General features: G+C 39.7%; 1 pseudogene across 1 annotated transcript; it reads right to left on the bottom strand.

Annotated features, from left to right (window-relative positions):
- Window positions 1–235: 235 nt before the first annotated feature.
- LOC143282025 (methyl-CpG-binding domain protein 2-like) lies at window positions 236–14,710 on the bottom strand (annotated as a pseudogene). The gene is made up of 4 exons (XR_013055203.1): window positions 14,624–14,710; window positions 9,590–9,747; window positions 2,017–2,159; window positions 236–403 (listed from the first exon to the last, which is right to left on the bottom strand). The product of XR_013055203.1 is annotated as a methyl-CpG-binding domain protein 2-like (transcript).
- Between the last annotated feature and the right edge of the window lie 3,751 nt (window positions 14,711–18,461).

Below are 18,461 nucleotides of genomic sequence, written 5' to 3'. Positions count from 1 at the left end.
ATGTACACAGGTTTGAACTGTTTACTGTTGGAGACTGTGAATTTTGGTTGCTGTTGCTTTCCTGTGGTCCTCCTCAGTATGATACAGTTCAAAGCACAGAGTGGGACACAATGGCTTCTTGCACATTATGGTTCCAAATGGCAGGTTGAGCAGCCAGTATGTCCGCCAGTAGTCCTCGATTTCAGCACCATCACGATCTGAAGTGCTGTGTATGCCTTCATCTCAGGGGCAGTGACGTCTTTGGCAGCATTCAGCCTTGAATGTTGACGGAGTTTAGTGATGCCTGACAGCAGCTCCTCTGCATACAGATTAGACTGGTCAGCCATGAGTTGGAATGCTGATTCTGGGAAGAAAAGCATAAAGAAGTCCACTGGATGGAAGTTGTCAGTGCTGACAAGGACACCTGAAACACATAAGCAAAAATAAAAGTAAAATACAATCAATAATAATTATATAACAGCTGATTTATTATCAGCTAATGATAAATACTGCAAATAAAACTGCAAATACTGCATCTATCATACTCAAACAAGTGCACAAATAGCAAAAACATAGATATTTGCACTGGCATTGCTTTACACAGTGTATCTCCATAATCTTCACAAGAAAAAAAACTGACATGAAATATTTGTGTGGTAAATAAACATACTGCTCTTGCTCTTCAGTGTCCTACACTTGTCTGATATAATGCACACATAATTTTATATATGCTACTAGTGAATGAACAGTGCACCTCTGATCTGTTCATATAAAAAAATAAGTGCAACCTAATCTTAGTCACACACACTCTCAGTGACATACATGTGCGAGCACACACACACACACACACACACACACACTACATACACACACACACACACACACAAAATTTGGAAGCCATTCTGCAGGACAGTAGGGATCATCCATGTGGTACAACACCCACTGAAACAAATCAGGGCTTGGTAGAACGCCCCTTCCTTCCTGGTCGTTGGCATATAGTCGAACTTGACCCACGTATGGCCACGCTGTGTTGTTGGTCTCCGACGTGAAACAAGACGCTGTGACTTGAGCAACACATTCTTCCCCTTCACTATCAGTCACTCACAGCTGCCGATGTGGTGGCCTTAGCAGGAACATGTGCTCCACTCGTCTGGCCACGCCCCGTACGCTCGCGGCTTGTTATTTGGCTCGGTGCCCAGTCACCACCACTATCACTCTCCCCCTAAGACAATGAAACTTCTTCATCATCATATGGGAATTCTTGGCCCAATCTTCATTTTGCTGGCCTGGCTGCAGTCTCAGTTGCTCTATAATTTGCTCAGTTGTGAAGTAACGTTGTCTGCTCATCAATGCAGCCATTTTGGAAAATGAAAAGATCGAAGTTGCAGATAAAACTATAATAAATTCACTCAAAAACTTGCAGAAGTACTGAAAAGATGGCGTTGATCGATAGAAGGGGATTGGCCTGGTCACATGCACAAAATATGGCCTTTCAAACCTCCCCAAAATAAAAGTGGTTGGTTTGTGAATGACCTACCCTGTTTTGGTCGCCTTTTGGCGACATCGGCAGCCTCCGTAGCGGGTGCCAAAAATCAACATCAGCAGCCAAAGTGTTAAGTACTGACCAATATAATCTACTCTAGTGATAACATTGATTGCACTTCAACCTTTTATCCAAATATTTACCGTTGTCTTAAAATTACTTACAGGCCAACATAATCTACTCTAGTACTAATAATAATATCAAGCAGTCTCCTCTCGTTCTCGTTCTCACATATAAATAATGGTCAATACAATTTTACACCAGTATTAATACTGATTCTGACCAATAAACTCTGTTTATTCTGATGCTAAATGTTGGTCAGTATTATCTCATTCTAGACAGTTTAATTCAAACATCAAGTACTGGTCTAATACAAGCCATGAAATATTTCAGTTGTACATTAAATACTAGTAGGCTTGTTAACCTGGTTCTGTTTCAAATGTTATTTAGTCTAATTAGTCATATTCCCGAAGTAAAGAATGTAAAGTGCTTGCCTGTTTCGGTTGCTCTTGAACACCATGTTTTAAATCTGTCTTGGTTTTGCTCTCTGGACGGTTACGCTTCACAGTGACAGGCTGTTTGAAGATGGAAGCTGTCTGGCGGATGGGCAACACAAGGGTGGAGTCCACATACTCACCTGCTACACAACAGTAAGGTGAGCAGTTGAGGTCAGACTGACTTTTACAAACTTTAGATATCAGACACACAACAATTAACATCTAAAATACAAGTGGTAACCTAAATAACGAAAACACAAGAAAGCCAAGGCTTTCAAAACTATTGTGATGCCTGCAAACCATCTTGCAACAGGACAATTTATAATCATGCATCATTGAGACCTTGACCTGATAATTCTAATTTGAGCCATAATCAATCACTGTACCACGTTTGATAAAGACCAGATGAAAACCCCCTATCTTTTTATATATTTTTTTTAATCACTTCATTTTTTCAGTAAAGTTTTGCTGTAACCTATAAAAACAACAACAACAACAAAAACAAAAAAACACCACTTGTTCATTTTTCATCCATATTTAGTGACCCACTTGTGTAAACAAAGTGAGTCAATGTTATAACTCAGTGTTCGTGTGTGTGTGTGTGTGTGTGTGTGTGTGTGTGTGTGTCCATATTTCTAGATCATTAACGGTTTATTTTGTTGACATATGATCTGGATAAAAAAATTAAAAAAATAAATAAAAAACCATAATCCCGCTTCCCAGTTTGGTTGGAAGACGGCATGACATCGTGTTTCTTGTTCATGATTAAAAGAAAAATACACATTCTGGACAGAACACAAACAGTGACACTAACCATTAAAAGAAAAATACACATTCTGGACAGAACACAAACAGTGACACTAACCATTAAAAGAAAAATACACATTCTGGACAGAACACAAACAGTGACACTAACCATTAAAAGAAAAATACACATTCTGGACAGAACACAAACAGTGACACTAACCATTAAAAGAGAAATACACATTCTGGACAGAACACAAACAGTGACACTAACCATTAAAAGAAAAATACACACTATGGACAGAACACAAACAGTGACACTAACCATTAAAAGAAAAATACACATTCTGGACAGAACACAAACAGTGACACTAACCATTAAAAGAAAAATACACATTCTGGACAGAACACTGTCGTGTCTGTACCTAGATAGTAATACAAGGGAAATAATTACTATAAAGAGTCAAAGGTCACAGGAAGCGTGACGATATATCTGGATCAAGATGGTGGATTAAACCGGTGTAAATATTACCAAGTGTCTGTGCAATTTGAATGGTAGCACATGATAACAACACCAACCATCCACGCATACATACACACAAGATACAGATAAGACAATGGCGACGAGTATAAACCTTCTAGGACGACCACAAGCGTTTGAAGCGGTAGGTGACGCACAAACTCTTAGCATCAAGTGGACTTCGTGGATAGAACAGTTCAAAGCAAATGCAGACAGTGTTGGTTTATTTGTCAACGAGGACAGTACAGACAACGTGAGGCAACAACGTAGAGCACTCTTGCTATATACGGCAGGCAAGGAGGTGAGAGACATTTTTGCAAATCTTCCAGACAAAGGAACAGCAACAGAATATGATGAAGCAGTGACGGCGCTGACAACACACTTCAGAGTGAAACCAAACAAGACATTTCAGCGACACCAGTTCAGAAAACTAACCCAGAATGACACGGAAACTGTTGCTCAATTCGTGGGTAGACTGAGACTGAACGCAGATGGTTGTGAGTTCGATAATATAGAAGACCAGATCAAAGATCAAGTTGTGCAAACAGTGAAATCTGACAGATTGCGACGCAAACTGCTAGAACAGGGAGATGAACTAGATTTAGCAAAGACTCTCAAGATTGCAGCAACACATGAAGCCGTAGATGAACAAGCTAGACAGATGAAACAAGATCATTCGGGTGGAAATGGAGCAGTGGCCAGAATACACACTAATAGTAAAACGAACAGTCACAAAAACAAGTCAAGCAAAGGCGAGTGCTATAGATGTGGTAATACTGATCACTATGGCAGTAACCCAAGTTGCCCTGCCAGAGGCAAAATATGTCGCATATGTGGTGGAGCAAATCACTTCCAAAAAATGTGCCGTTCTAGATCTAAGAGAGAAAGGACAGATCATCGAGATGCTAGACCACGGAAAAATAAGAACCAAGAGGAAGGTAGACAGCAAAGTAGAGGAAACAGAAATCGAGTGAATCAGCTTGACGCAGAAAACTCAGAATCAGAAAGCGATGAAGAGACGGTCCATGTATTCATGACTAGGGAGACTACCGTCAGAGACAGTAAACTCACTATCCAAGTAGGAGGTGTGCCTGTTGACTGTATTGTTGATTCCGGATGCGACATCAACATCATCAGTGAAAAACTGTGGTCAAAACTGAAGTCAAAGAACAAAGAACACAAAATCAAGAAATGCACCAAAAAGCTGTACCCCTACACATCAACTACACCACTACAGACAGTATGTTGTTTTGAAGCAGAAGTGTGTGCTGGTGAAAATAAAGCTATAGCCGACTTCATTGTGATCAGAGAAGATGCAGACCCGCTGCTTAGCAGAAAAACTAGCATGGAGCTAAATGTACTTCATATCGGACTGAATGTTCAGAACGTGTCAGCAGATGAAAACGAAGACATCAAGACTAAGTTCAAACCACTGTTCACAGGGTTTGGAAAGCTGCAAGGACGCCAAGTCGAGCTCACTGTAGACCCCAAGATAAAGCCAGTCGCACAACCAGTACGACGAACACCATTTGGACTCAGAACCAAGGTAGAGGCCAAGATCAAAGAACTTCTCAACAGTGACATCATCGAGCCCGTGGAGAAGCCTACTCCCTGGGTAAGCCCGGTAGTGATCGTGCCGAAAGCCAACAATGACATCCGTATGTGTGTGGACATGCGACGTGTCAATGAGGCCGTTCAGAGAGAACGCCATCCAATACCAACAGTTGAAGAGCTACTGCAAGACATGGCTGAAAGTAGAGTCTTCACAAAACTGGATCTGAAGATGGGCTACCACCAGCTGGAGCTACACCCAGACTCACGAGACATCACTACCTTCGTTACACACTGTGGACTTTACAGGTATAAGCAATTGGTGATGGGCATCAATGCAGCAAGTGAGATATACCAACATGAAATAGCACAGGTGTTACAAGGCATCCCTGGTGTGGCCAATCTCTCAGATGACATCATCATACATGTGCCAGACAGAAAGCTGCATGATGAGCGACTGCAGCATACACTCCACAGACTCCAGATGCAGGTTTAACACTGAATCCGGACAAGTGCCATTTCAGAAAAGACGAGATTGAGTTCCTCGGACACAAGCTGACTGCCAAAGGCCTTGACCCTGCAAAGGATAAGGTTGAAGCTGTGATCAACGCCTGTGAGCCACAGAACATCAGTGAAGTGAGGAGTTTCCTTGGGCTAGCAAACTACTGCGCACGTTTCATCCCAAACTTCGCGACATTGACTGAGCCCCTACGCAGGCTGACCAGAAAAGCTGAAAAGTTTCATTTTGGCCCAGAGCAGAAAGAAGCATTCAAGTCACTGAAAGAAGCCCTAGGTAGTGCAAAGACATTAGGCTACTATGATCCCAAGGCGCCAACTCAAATCATCTGTGATGCTTCGCCAGTTGGATTAGGTGCAGTTCTAGTCCAGAGACAGAAAGAAGGAGCCAGAGTCATCAGCTATGCAAGTCGAAGTCTGACCGCTGTAGAGAAGAGATATTCGCAGACAGAAAAAGAGGCTCTTGCAATCGTCTGGGGATGCGAGAAATTTCATCCCTACATATACGGACTGAACTTTGATCTTCTCACAGACCACAAACCTCTCCAGACCATCTTTGGCCCCCGCTCGAAACCAAGTGCTCGGATCGAGAGATGGGTACTTCGACTCCAAGCCTACCAATTCCGAGTCGTGTACATCCCAGGAAAAGCCAACATTGCTGATCCATTGTCCAGACTCTTGCCTACCCAGACCCCTCCACCATTCTCAAACGTTTCTGAAGAAGCTGAAGAACACGTCAGATTCGTCACAAACAACGCAACGCCATGTGCTGTGACACCGGCTGAAATTGAAAAAGCATCAGCTGAAGACGACGAGCTGGACACAGTCAGACAATGCATAGAGACAGGACAGTGGCACAATTGTGACAAGCTGTACGCCGCTGTGAGCCATGAACTGTGTACTGTTGGCAACATAGTGCTGAGAGGTTCCCGCATTGTGATCCCCAAAACATTGAGACCTCGCATTCTGACACTAGCCCATGAAGGACATATGGGTATAGTTGGAACAAAACAGAACCTAAGAACCAAAGTTTGGTGGCCCGGCATGGAGAAACAAGCCGAGAAATACTGCAAGACCTGCCATGGCTGCCAACTGGTAAGCCGAGCTAACCCGCCTGAACCAGTGAAGAGCACCAAACTACCAAACGCACCATGGGAAGACCTAGCGATGGACTTCCTAGGACCGCTGCCATCAGGACACTCAGTACTTGTAGTCATTGATTACTACAGCCGGTACTACGAGATTGCCATCATGAAATCTATAACAGCTGAAAAGACTGTGGCAGTGTTAAAGACAATATTCGCCAGACATCGAATGCCGCTCACAATACACTCTGACAATGGGCCGCAATTCAAATCTGAAGTCTTCGCAGACTACATGAAAGACATTGGAGCCAAACAAATTCAGACATTATGAGAGTGAATCACAATGTAAAGAGTTTCCAATTGATTAAGTTGAGTACTTTTACATAGGAAGATAGTATTTCATACCTAAAACAATTACTAATTCTGTTTGAGATCTGTTGGGTAATTTTAAACTGATTTTAAATTAAAGTAAGGGAGGGATGTCGTGTCTGTACCTAGATAGTAATACAAGGGAAATAATTACTATAAAGAGTCAAAGGTCACAGGAAGCGTGACGATATATCTGGATCAAGATAGTGGATTAAACCGGTGTAAATATTACCAAGTGTCTGTGCAATTTGAATGGTAGCACATGATAACAACACCAACCATCCACGCATACATACACACAAGATACAGATAAGACAAACACAAACAGTGACACTAACCATTAAAAGAAAAATGCACACTATGGACAGAACACAAACAGTGACACTAACCATTAAAAGAAAAATACACATTCTGGACAGAACACAAACAGTGACACTAACCATTAAAAGAAAAATACACATTCTGGACAGAACACAAACAGTGACACTAACTGCACCATCGACATGTTTACAGCATATGAATATTCTAAAGTGGATACTGAATTAACTAGTATAAACATAAAAAACAAACTGAATCGACCTTTTCAGTTTTGGTTAGCCTTCTCTAGGCTGTTCAGATCTGGGAAAACATGCTGCAGCGTGCTGGAGACAATTGCGTCTCCTTTACCGCCGAATTAAAGGAATTTCTTAAATAAACAAGATATTTTATAAAATATTTTTTAAAAACATTTAAACAATGTTATTACCTCAAATACAATCATATATTGAATATATATATTATATATATATCACATATCTTTATCGAGCTAAAAAATTAAAAAAAAACCAACCCAAAAAACAGCTTTAAATATCAAATTTGGTTGAACGACATCAGATGCGCCATAGCGCTGTGAGGAAGTCTACTTGCTTCTAAACTGAACAACCATGGTTCGATCCCGCTAGCATGCCTTTTTTCTCTCCCAAGCTTATTATCATTTAATACAGAACACAAAATAACAACTTTTTTATATCTCTTTTTTTCTCATGATTCCTTTACTGGATAAAGCATGTATCACAAGTGAGTCTTTAAAGCCTTGATTCTCTTGTTCTTATGTGTTATGCAGTAATCAAATAAGTGCCTGTGTCAGTCTCATCACTGTCAATGGCATCCCTTGTATTACCATTATATAAATCATGTCCACTGTTGTTTTCTCTCTTTTCTTTTCCGTTTTTCTCTAAGATTTGTGTTGGGAAAAGACATCAAACCAACTAAGTTCAGTTACCTTTGACTCCCAGAACTAATTGTAATTTTTGCCAAAAAAATCACTGACCTCACAAAAACATCACATAAATTGAAATAAGTATGTAAACAAATATGTTTTTTTGAAGGAAAATGAATGGAGAATATTCTTCTTCTTTGTTCATGGACTGCAACTCCCTTGTTCACTTGTATGTACAGGAGTGGGCTTTTACGTGTATGACCGTTTTTACCCAGCCATGTAGGCAGCCATACTCAAGTTTTCTGGGGTGTGCATGCTGGGTATGTTCTTGTTTCCATAACCCACCGGACGCTTGCATGGATTACAGAATCTTTAATGATGATTTGATCTTCTGCTTGTGTATACACATGAAGGGGCTTCAGGCACAAGCAAGTCTGCAAATATGTTGACCTGGGAGATTTGAAAAATTTCCACCCTTTATCCACCAGGGGCCATAACTGAGATACGAATCCGGAACCCGGAACCCTCAGATTGGAGAATGTAATGATCATCAGTTTACAGGGTGAGATAACTCACAATCATGGGAAGATAACCAAATTTCCTATTAAAAATAAAGCCAAATATTGAATTAAAAAAAAAAAATTCAAGTCTCTATATTTATGCATGGAATTGGTAATGAAATATTTCCAAATTCAATGGACATAACAACCAAGTGTAACTATGCTGTTTTCCTCCATTATGATTTTGTTCTAAACACAAACACACACACACATAAATCCACATCCTTCCACCCACAAACGCTATTGTACAATATTGCTAGAACACATACACACTGATACAATATTTCAGCTTGAAGCTTTTACCTGGGGATTTCATAGAATTAGAAAATGAAACCCAGAAATAAAGACTTCAAGCTATAATACTGTTTCGGGGTGGTTGTTGTTTTTTTTTACACCCACTTCCCACATGATCATGTCCCTACCTGTTGATGTACTTGGTAGAGTGTAATCCTTGTCTGGATAATTAGAATCATTTTAGTTGATCAGCAACATTTCTTTCATTTTCTACCACATTTTCATAGTCATTATTGTTGCTGTTGCATAGTAATTCAAGCAAAATTCTAGCCACCTCTTCTATACTGCATGTCCTGGCTTGTCAACGCGCTCAACAACTTTTTGCTTTACAAACACAATAAAACCAACAACCCCAAATCAAATTGAACCAAAATTTGCAAAGGAATTGCTTCAAATACCGAGTGTCACATGACAAGCATCACAGCCTGACAATTGATTAAGCAATGATCCTGAACTGCAGTGAAATCCACTATCAGCAGTGAAAGGCTTTATGAAAACAGAGGGGGATTTCCCATGCATTCTCATACATTGTGGGAGGGTACCTAAAGTGAGAAAGCATGAGCGGGTATGCAAGAAAGCTTGGGATTCTCGAGAAAGAGTGGGCTAACAGGGGTTATTGATATTTTCTTCTGAACTTGAGCTAACTTAAGACCATAATCACTATGATAACCATGAAAGTATACCACATAATACCTTGCAAGATAAATGAAAGAGCAAACTGAATAAGGCATACCTCGTACAAAATCAAAATGGCCACCCTTCTGCCGTTTGCTCTTGCGTACAGCACTGTAAATGATTCGACCAGTGCGGAAGTCAAATGCACTCAAGTCAAAGGTATCCCCTAACACTCGTGCCAGCTGTAGTTTTGTTCTTATCTTTTTCCCATCAGGACTGGAAAACAAGACATTCAATTAGATCAATTTATTTCCAGACTAAAGTAAGTTGTTCTTAGTTAATACCTCATCACCCTGTGTGCCCTCAGCTCACAAGAGAGTGGCACTTACACAAATACAATAAAAGATAAGAGACATAAAAATGTAGTATGCAGAGATGAGAGAGAAGAAACTCCCTCCCAGATACATAAGTGATGTCCTCTGACAATGTGTTCACTGAATTCATTCTTTTCTAATTATTCTTTTTCAGACATGCAAACCTCAAAACAGACTTGAGTTGAATGTTTTCTGCATCAAGAGGAATATTTGGAAGTTGAGAGGAATGCTATATACATACATACATACATACATACATACATATATATATATATATATATATATATATATATATATATATATATATATATATATATTCACTAAAATGCTTCAAAATTTGCCTCATATCTGCATCTGCATCACATCACCTTGTGAAAATTCCTGTACAGTTTCTATTTCAATGTGTCTCCATCTCAACAGGCACCTGCAGAAAAGCTTGATATGTCAACTTAAATTATTCATGAGGAGCAGCAGCCAATCGCGCTTTTTATGGTCATTCCAGAGTGTTATTTTTAGATCCCCACAGAGATTGAACAGACTATGTTTTCAAAATTTCAGACCTGGCCCAAGTGGCTTGAAACAGCAGTGTGTTAAAAAAAATAAATAAATAAAAATAAAAAACTACTGAGATTTTGTTACCCAAGATGTTGCAGAAACTTCTTGGGAGATGTAGAACAAGCTGCCTGATAACCCCCATCATTCTGACTCCCTCGCTTCTTTTACACCTGGTCTCAAAACTCTCTTCCCACAGCAATAAGTTCAATTGTGGCAAGTCCACTTCTTTGCGTGTGGTGTGCTGGACCATGTGTGTATACATACATGTATGTGTACACATACACATGCATGTGTACAAATGTTAATTTGTGTGTGTTCGTATGTTTGTGCGTGCATGTGCATATGTTTGGGTGTGTGTGTGCGTCTGTTTGTGCATGTATGTGTTTGTGTATGCCTATCATGTGTGGTGGGTAGCTGCTAAGTACATGTATGTTAAATGCAGTGTGTGCGTGTGTGTGTGTGTGTGTGTGTGTGTGTGTGTGTGTGTGTGTGTGTGTGTGTGTGTGTGTAGTTATTCACATTTTGGAGTGTGTACATAACATTGATGTAATGTGTTATGTACACAAAAGTGTTTTGTAAAGCACCTAGAGCAGATTTCTGGATAGTGTGCTAAATAAGTATCCATGATAATTACTATAATCATTATATATTTTCTGCAAAAGACAGAAACATGTGTGCACACCGCAACATACATAAAAACATGTCATTCAGTTTGCCATCTATGAAATGTGTGCTGAATGAGAAGTAAGTTACGACTGGTAGAGACTTTGAAATGTAAATGCTTGCTGGCCAAGATAATAATGGGATACCATGCCTTGTTTTCAAGTGTCTAGTCTTCAAATCAATCTGGGGAAGTGGGTGTGAGGGGAAAAAAAATTCATCTAACATTTTATATGTAAGGGCATTACAATACAGCAAAGCGTACTAGACTAAAGCAAATTCCACTCAAAAGATATCAGTTGGCAGGTCTGGTTAATCTTTACTGTGTTTTATATTGTCAGAGAAGTGAGCATGAAGTGAGTGGACATGGTACAGAGAAGTGTTGAAGGATGTGTGTGTGTGTATGTGTGTGTGTTCGTTCTTTAGTTTCACGTCTTTTCACTGTAAGTGATATTAGACGAGGGAAGGAAAAAAATCGAGTGTGAGGAGGGGGAGGGGGAGGGGGGAATTACTGTGTACGGGGGCGGGGGGGGGGGGGGGGGGAATTACTGTGTACGCATACGAGTAAGTGAAAGTGTGTGTGTGTGTGTGTGTGTGTGTGTGCGTGATTATTGATTTAAGTTTTGTTTAAAAAAACAAAACAAAACAAAACATAACAATATAACATATATATATATATATATATGTGTGTGTGTGTGTGTGTGTGTGTGTGTGTGTGTGTGTGTGTGTGTGTGTGATTTCCATTTTTCCTGAATAAACACGACTAAAAGAAAGTTTGCTGACAATTCTATTGCAGAATTTGAAAAAAAAGCCAAAAAAAAAGCGAGTGAACACTAGACTGAATAAGAGTACTGAGTACAATACATTAAGTTTGGACAATAACTCAGGACTTTATGACTGCGGACATAAGGTCTGGATACACATATTCAACTTTTTATTTTCATTTATTTTCTGGGTTTATTTTAGCTGCTTTTACTTACACAGTCTATATTCCAGAACTGTGAAATTTGTTTATCTCACATGCATGGTTCAATTGTTATTAACCAGGGTGTTAAAACTATCAGAAACTGGTGTTCATTTTCCCTTCAGAAAAGTATGGGTTATGTATAATTTTTTTTTTGCAGTAGTTTGCAAATAAGAATCTAGTTATATTACCAAAACCTGCTTGGCAAATATGCAACAAAAGCCTGAATAATGCATGGCACAGGTGTTAATGTTTTGTTGGGTTTTTTTCTTTGTTGTTGTTTTTTGCAGCAGACAGTTAAATTAAATAACTCATCTCACAGAAAGCAGTGTACTTAAATGATAAATTATGCACTAAATATATGAATACAGTGTTCAGAGAGAGGGAGACAGAATGAGTCCAGTTACTAAGCAGCCATAGGTGGAAGAACAGAGAACCCCCGGCAATGCACACCAGTTTCCATACAACTTATGAACACCACAGAGATTTTGAAAAAAAAAAAAGATTATAGCATTGACTTATTACCATAAGTGTGTGTGCTGTTTGATTTTGTATTACTCTTTTGTCACAATAGATTTCTCTTAGTGAACTTTGGGCTGCTCTCCCCAGGGAGAGTGCGTTGCTAGAGTGCATTTGTTTTTCTATCAAAGTGGAGTTTTCTACAGAATTTTGCCAGGAATAACCCATTTGTTGCCGTGGATTTTTTTACGTTGCTAAATGCAAACAGGACCTTGGTTTATTATCTCATCCAAATGAGTAGCGTTCAGACCACCACTCAAGCCATCAAGGTCTAGTGGAGAGGAAGAAAATACTGTGGAGCGTGGGATTTGATGCCATGCGCTCAGATTCTCTTGCTTCCAAAGTGGACATGTTAGCACCACACAACCACACTACATATCACAGCTTCATGTCTGCAACAGTGCCCTGGTTTAAAAAAAAAAGAAAGAAAATAAAGAAAATAAAGTTATGTACAGCATCAGCATGCTGACTCCAGTAAATCAATAGAGATGCATACTATATCAATGTTTCACTTAATCACAATCATCATATCATCTATGACTGACTGTCAACATTTATTTTATTTGGTTTATTTTATATTCTGTCTCCCTCCCGCCTTACAATTGACTGTCAACATTTATTGTACAGTATAGTACTCTGTCTCCGTCCTGCCTTGCCACCTATCCCACTGCCTCAGACCAGGGCACTCAAGACCTGTACAATGGCTTGAACCAGATAGCTAGAACCAGCTAGAAAACTGGCAAATGGCAGCACACATTCCATCCAGAGAAGTGCTGCATTCTCAAGCTGGGAGGGAAGAAATCTGAGGCAAGTTATGACGTGAGAGCCAGGATCAGAGATGGAAGTTAGTTGCAGCTGACTCTGGCGAAAAGTGAATTAGACAGGGACCTTGGAGCTAACAGAATTGTTGGCCTCAACCACAGAACCTTCAGCCACCTGTTGCAACAAACCTTTGTTCTGCTTTATAAGGCCATTGTCCATCCACCACTGGAATATGGTCAGTGTCTGGTAGCCACAGCAGAAAACCCTTGTGCACTGAGATTGAGGAAATGCAGCCCCAACCAGCAAAGCTCCTGGCATCTCTAAAAGACAAAGCATATCCTGAGAGACTGGGGACCTTGAGGCTGCTAAGCTAAGAGCACTGACACCGTCATGGTGACATGATCAAGGTTTCTGTGACACCCAACTGCCAAAGTCTGAATCTACTGTAAAACACAATGAAGCTCCAGAAGAATATGAAGCTCCTACTTCTCCCAGAGGATAGTCTCTTTGTGGAACAGTCTGCCTGAGACAGTCACTGAGGCAAACCACCTTAACACATTTAAGAACAGACTCGACACCCACTGGGCCAACCTCCCAGTCCTGTACGATCCAGAGTGTAGTCATTGAACAACATAACTGGTGGAAATATAGACATTTACCAAATAGCCACACATGCGGCACAGTACCAGTTCTATCGAAGGAAAGTGAACAGGCCTAAACAGCCTTGAATGCTAAAGTTCAAGTTGAAGAACCGCCTTATGCACTGTTATGGGCTTTTTTTTCAGAGTTGTTTCCTTCAAGAATAGCCTGCCAGACAGTCTAGTGACAGTCCTCTGTCAATGCCTTAAAGAGCCAGCTTGATTACCAATGGAAAAATCTATCCACCATGTATTCACCAGTTTGCCAAGAATAAGACACCACTTATTTAGCTTTTTGTGCCTGCCATACATGTTGCAATGTATGTAGTTTTAACAGAACCATGAACAAGCCTTTGGGCGGGCCTCAAAGGTCATAGTCATTAGTCTGGGTAAATTTTCCCTTCCCACTCTGTTAGAATAAAGTGTATGGCCTGGTCCGGAACCTTTGATCCTGGTGTCTTGCATCAAACAGCAATAACACCACAACCAAAGTGTGCTGAAACATGTCGCGTCGAACTGGCATAAGACTGGTATAAAAAGTCGAACTCGGCAACTTAGAGCCTACATCCAGTTAAAGAGCCAAACGCTCTGGATCACTTGATTTGACAGAACATACACTGGCATGTTACTAGCGTCTTGGACGCCGGATATATTTTTTAAAAAACAGCTCGTAATACTACCTGAAATAATATACGTCGGGTTTTCCCTGCAGAAAGCCCAGATTGGCGAACAATTTCCTCTCGCTTCCATCCCGGGGGTAAAGCCATTTTCAGCTCCCTTCCCAAAAAATACCAGAGAATACTTTTCTTCGATATTTAGAATCCTTTTCCCTGACTGAATACAAAGGAAATGACACTGTCTCCTGCGGTGTGTCACGGCCACACACCCTGCTTTGACCCCTGGGATGGAAGCAAGAGGAAATTGTTTGCCAGTCTGGGCTTTCTGCGGGCAAAACTGATGTTTATATTTGCGAGAAAGCGTGGGATTGTGAGAAAGTGTGATCTTTGTTCCACTCCCACACTTTCTCTCAATTCCGAGAATGCGCAATGTCTGACAAAGCATTGAAAGTCCCCCTTATTATTTTTATTTATTTATCAAAAACATTTCCTAGTCCAGGAAAATTCGGCCAATTATATTAGACAACCCGGAAAAAATCAAAATAGTTTTAAAACTTTGCATACATTAAGTTCCATTACTGGTGATTACTATGTGAAAAGTCCGCAAAAATTCCTTCCCAGCAACACTGTCAAATATAACTTTGTCCAAACCTTCCCTTTTGACAGTTTGGTGTAAAACCCATCCACAGACTGGGGGTGGATTGCTGAGGAAGACAACACGGGTACTTAATCTCATCTCTAAGTCACATTTTTACTTTAGTTCTTTTCTACATGCATAGGAATTAAACGAAAATACATTGAATTGCTAAAACACTTGAATACCCTGAATTCCAACATCCTTCTTTCGTAGAGCAAAATAGCATGGCGTGTATTGTTAACGGACTAAAAGCTGTTTTACCATGGTTTTTTCACACTAACCAAAAGAGTTTTACGAAAGACAGATATACAGGGGAAATTTCCCACCCTATATGACATTTTAGTGTATAATAACAAAAGGAAAGTGATTGATCTCTTGTTGTTGGTAGATTTTGAGAAGGCGTTTGACACTATTTGTAGGACGTTTACTTTTAAGAATTTTGAATAGAATAATTTTGGCCCTGAAATAAGTGAATAAAATGTTTATATGCATACATATCTACATGTATTCCTGTCAATTACGAATATTCGTCACTGTTCAGTATTAATCATGGTGTAAGACAGGGAAACCCACTATCTCTTTGCTTGTATTTGTTTGTGTGCAGATATATCAGATATGTTGCATGAAAACGAGAAAAATAAAAGGTATCCATAACAATGGAGGTTAAGCTGATGATACAGCTGTGTACCTAGACAGAAGTGAAGAATCCTTTGTTTAAGCTCTTTGAATTCTTACTCCCTTTTTTATTATTTTTATTTATTTATTTATTTTGTTGTTGTTGCACAGAAACAGCTGGTATGTTCACAAAACTCAAGCAGCCTGTACCATAGGCAAAAACAAGTATCAGACACACTACTTGGGTAATAAGAATTTTTTTGGGGGGGATCCAGGCAGTTTTAGATATCTGGGAATCGTTGTAGCAACAGGTATATATAGAATTCTACATTCAATCTATGATAGTAAAATAGCTAAAATAAGGAAAATGTTAAATATCTGGACTAAGTGTCAGCTTACTACTTCTGGGGAGAAAAATCAGTCTTAAAAACAGCTCTTCATGTCAGAGTCATTATACTTTGTTGATATCCCAGACTCTGTCGATGCTTTTTTTTTTTTTTTTTTCGAAATAATTTGACAGTATGTTCTTCAGTTTATTGTGGAATGGCAAACAGAATAAAAAAAATTTTGAAATGTGTACGTCAACCATGTTCAAGAGGCACGCTATAACGTTAAGAAAACATATTTTCTGTCAAGTGTTAAACTCAGTTGATAAAACTGTTTATGTATTTGGATTCTCATTTGAAGGCACTTGTTTTGTTTATGTATATATGCATTAATATGTTTAGAAGACGTGGCACATATTTTGGAAATATATCGATAAACATATAGTGTATTCGGGTTTGGTATTTTGTAACTATGAAAGTTCAATAATTGAATTATCTGCCATAAATATACATGATGTTGAGGCCGAATATATTTTCGCACCATAAACATTTTGGTTAGTGATTATACATTGCTTCTGCTGGATTAATTTCCGACAAGTATTATTAGATTTATCATCTATTGAATGAAGACGGTGTTCCTTTATTCTTTTTTTAAGCGTTTCAAAATAAATATCCAAACGTGAAGAGTTTACTACAGTGTTGTAGCTTAATTCATTGAAGCAATAAAGAATTTTCAAAATACAATAGGTATGTTGTATCATGGTACAGAGTGCAAATGCAAATCATTTCAATGATAAACTGATAAAAAAATTATAAAAAAATTTAAAAAAACAAACACAAAAAACGATAGGATAAAACTACATGCAGACGGACTGATTCACTGCCTCCAAGAGTAATGATATGGAACACCTCTTTTCAAGAATGGAAATGCGGGAGGGGGAGGGGGTGCGGGGTGGGGGGGGGGGGGGGGGGGGGGCGTTGGGGGGGGCGGGGGGTAGCAAATTGAAACCAAACGACAGTGGACTGCCAGCTAACTGTTTTTCTGTCCCATTATCTGCTCCGTTATACTGGTGGGTGTGTGGGTGTGCGCGCGCGCTCGCACTGACAAGTTTTTGTATTGATATGCACATGCATGTATCCTGATTTCTACTGAATCTGTGTTTGTGTATCATTTTCGATTTATGTTTGTTCGTTTTTATTGTTTTCTGTTGTTTTCTTTTTTGTTTTGTTCGTTCAGCCTTGACAATGGCTACCCAGCAACACATGGAAGCAGTTTTTTTTGTTTTTTGTTTTTGTTTGTTTGGGTTTTTTTTGTTGTTTTGTTTTGTTTTTAAAGACTTACCGTTTGTTGACAAAACTCGCTTTCCCAGAGAGGGTGTCTGGCAAAGAACCAGTGCACAGTGTATAAAAGGTTTGTGGAGGATTTACCCCTTGACCAGAGCTGCCAGAAATCAACTGTTGATCGAGGGGATCAGTATCAGTAGCAGTAGCTCAAGGAGGCGTCACTGCGTTCGGTCAAATCTATATACGCTACACCACATCTGCCAAGCAGATGCCTGACAGCAGCGTAACCGAACGCGCTTAGTCAGGCCTTGAGAAAAGAAAAAAAAGTGTAAAAAAAAGAAAAAAAAAAGAAAAGATAAATAAGATAAATAAAGAAGAATAGATAAATAGATAAAAATACTACTACTACTAATAATAATATTTATAAGGCGCAAAATCTTGATGAAGTCAACTCTATGCGCACAAAACAACTGAGGACAACAATGATGATAAATAAGCAAATAAATGTAAAACAGGCAAACACACATCCACACATACACACACACATGCCTAACAGATATGCAGGAAACATGCAGTTTCACAGATATGAAATCACAATCAAATACACATAAACGTACATGAGCCCCAACACACACACACACACACACACACACACACACACACACACATTACCCTGCACACCCCCTCCTCTACACACGCATTTCCAGGCTACGTATCGCAGCTTCCACGGCACATTCGTTTGATTTGCAAAGCATCGTGCTCTACCTTTAATGCTAGACTTACGGCCGCTCCCTTACTCTACCTTTATTTCTTTGAGGCGATCGATGGTGTGATGGCCTTGTACCTGTTCGTTTTGGTATTCTTTGACTTTTCTGAGGATTTCCGATTTTCCTAGATGTAGGCCGCTCGTTGTTGTTGCGTTACCAGCAAGTCTGTCAGCTCGCTCATTTCCCGTAACACCTGCATGTCCCAGGCAGTATGACCATGTAAGCAGTTTTTTAATCTGAAAGTTGCGCATTGCCTCATGCCACTCTGGGCT

This window comes from Babylonia areolata, chromosome 5 (genome assembly GCF_041734735.1).
Source record: "Babylonia areolata isolate BAREFJ2019XMU chromosome 5, ASM4173473v1, whole genome shotgun sequence".
Taxonomy (NCBI): domain Eukaryota; kingdom Metazoa; phylum Mollusca; class Gastropoda; order Neogastropoda; family Buccinidae; genus Babylonia; species Babylonia areolata.
The sequence above is the reverse complement of the archived record's forward strand: the minus strand, read 5'-3'. Positions and strand labels throughout refer to the sequence as shown.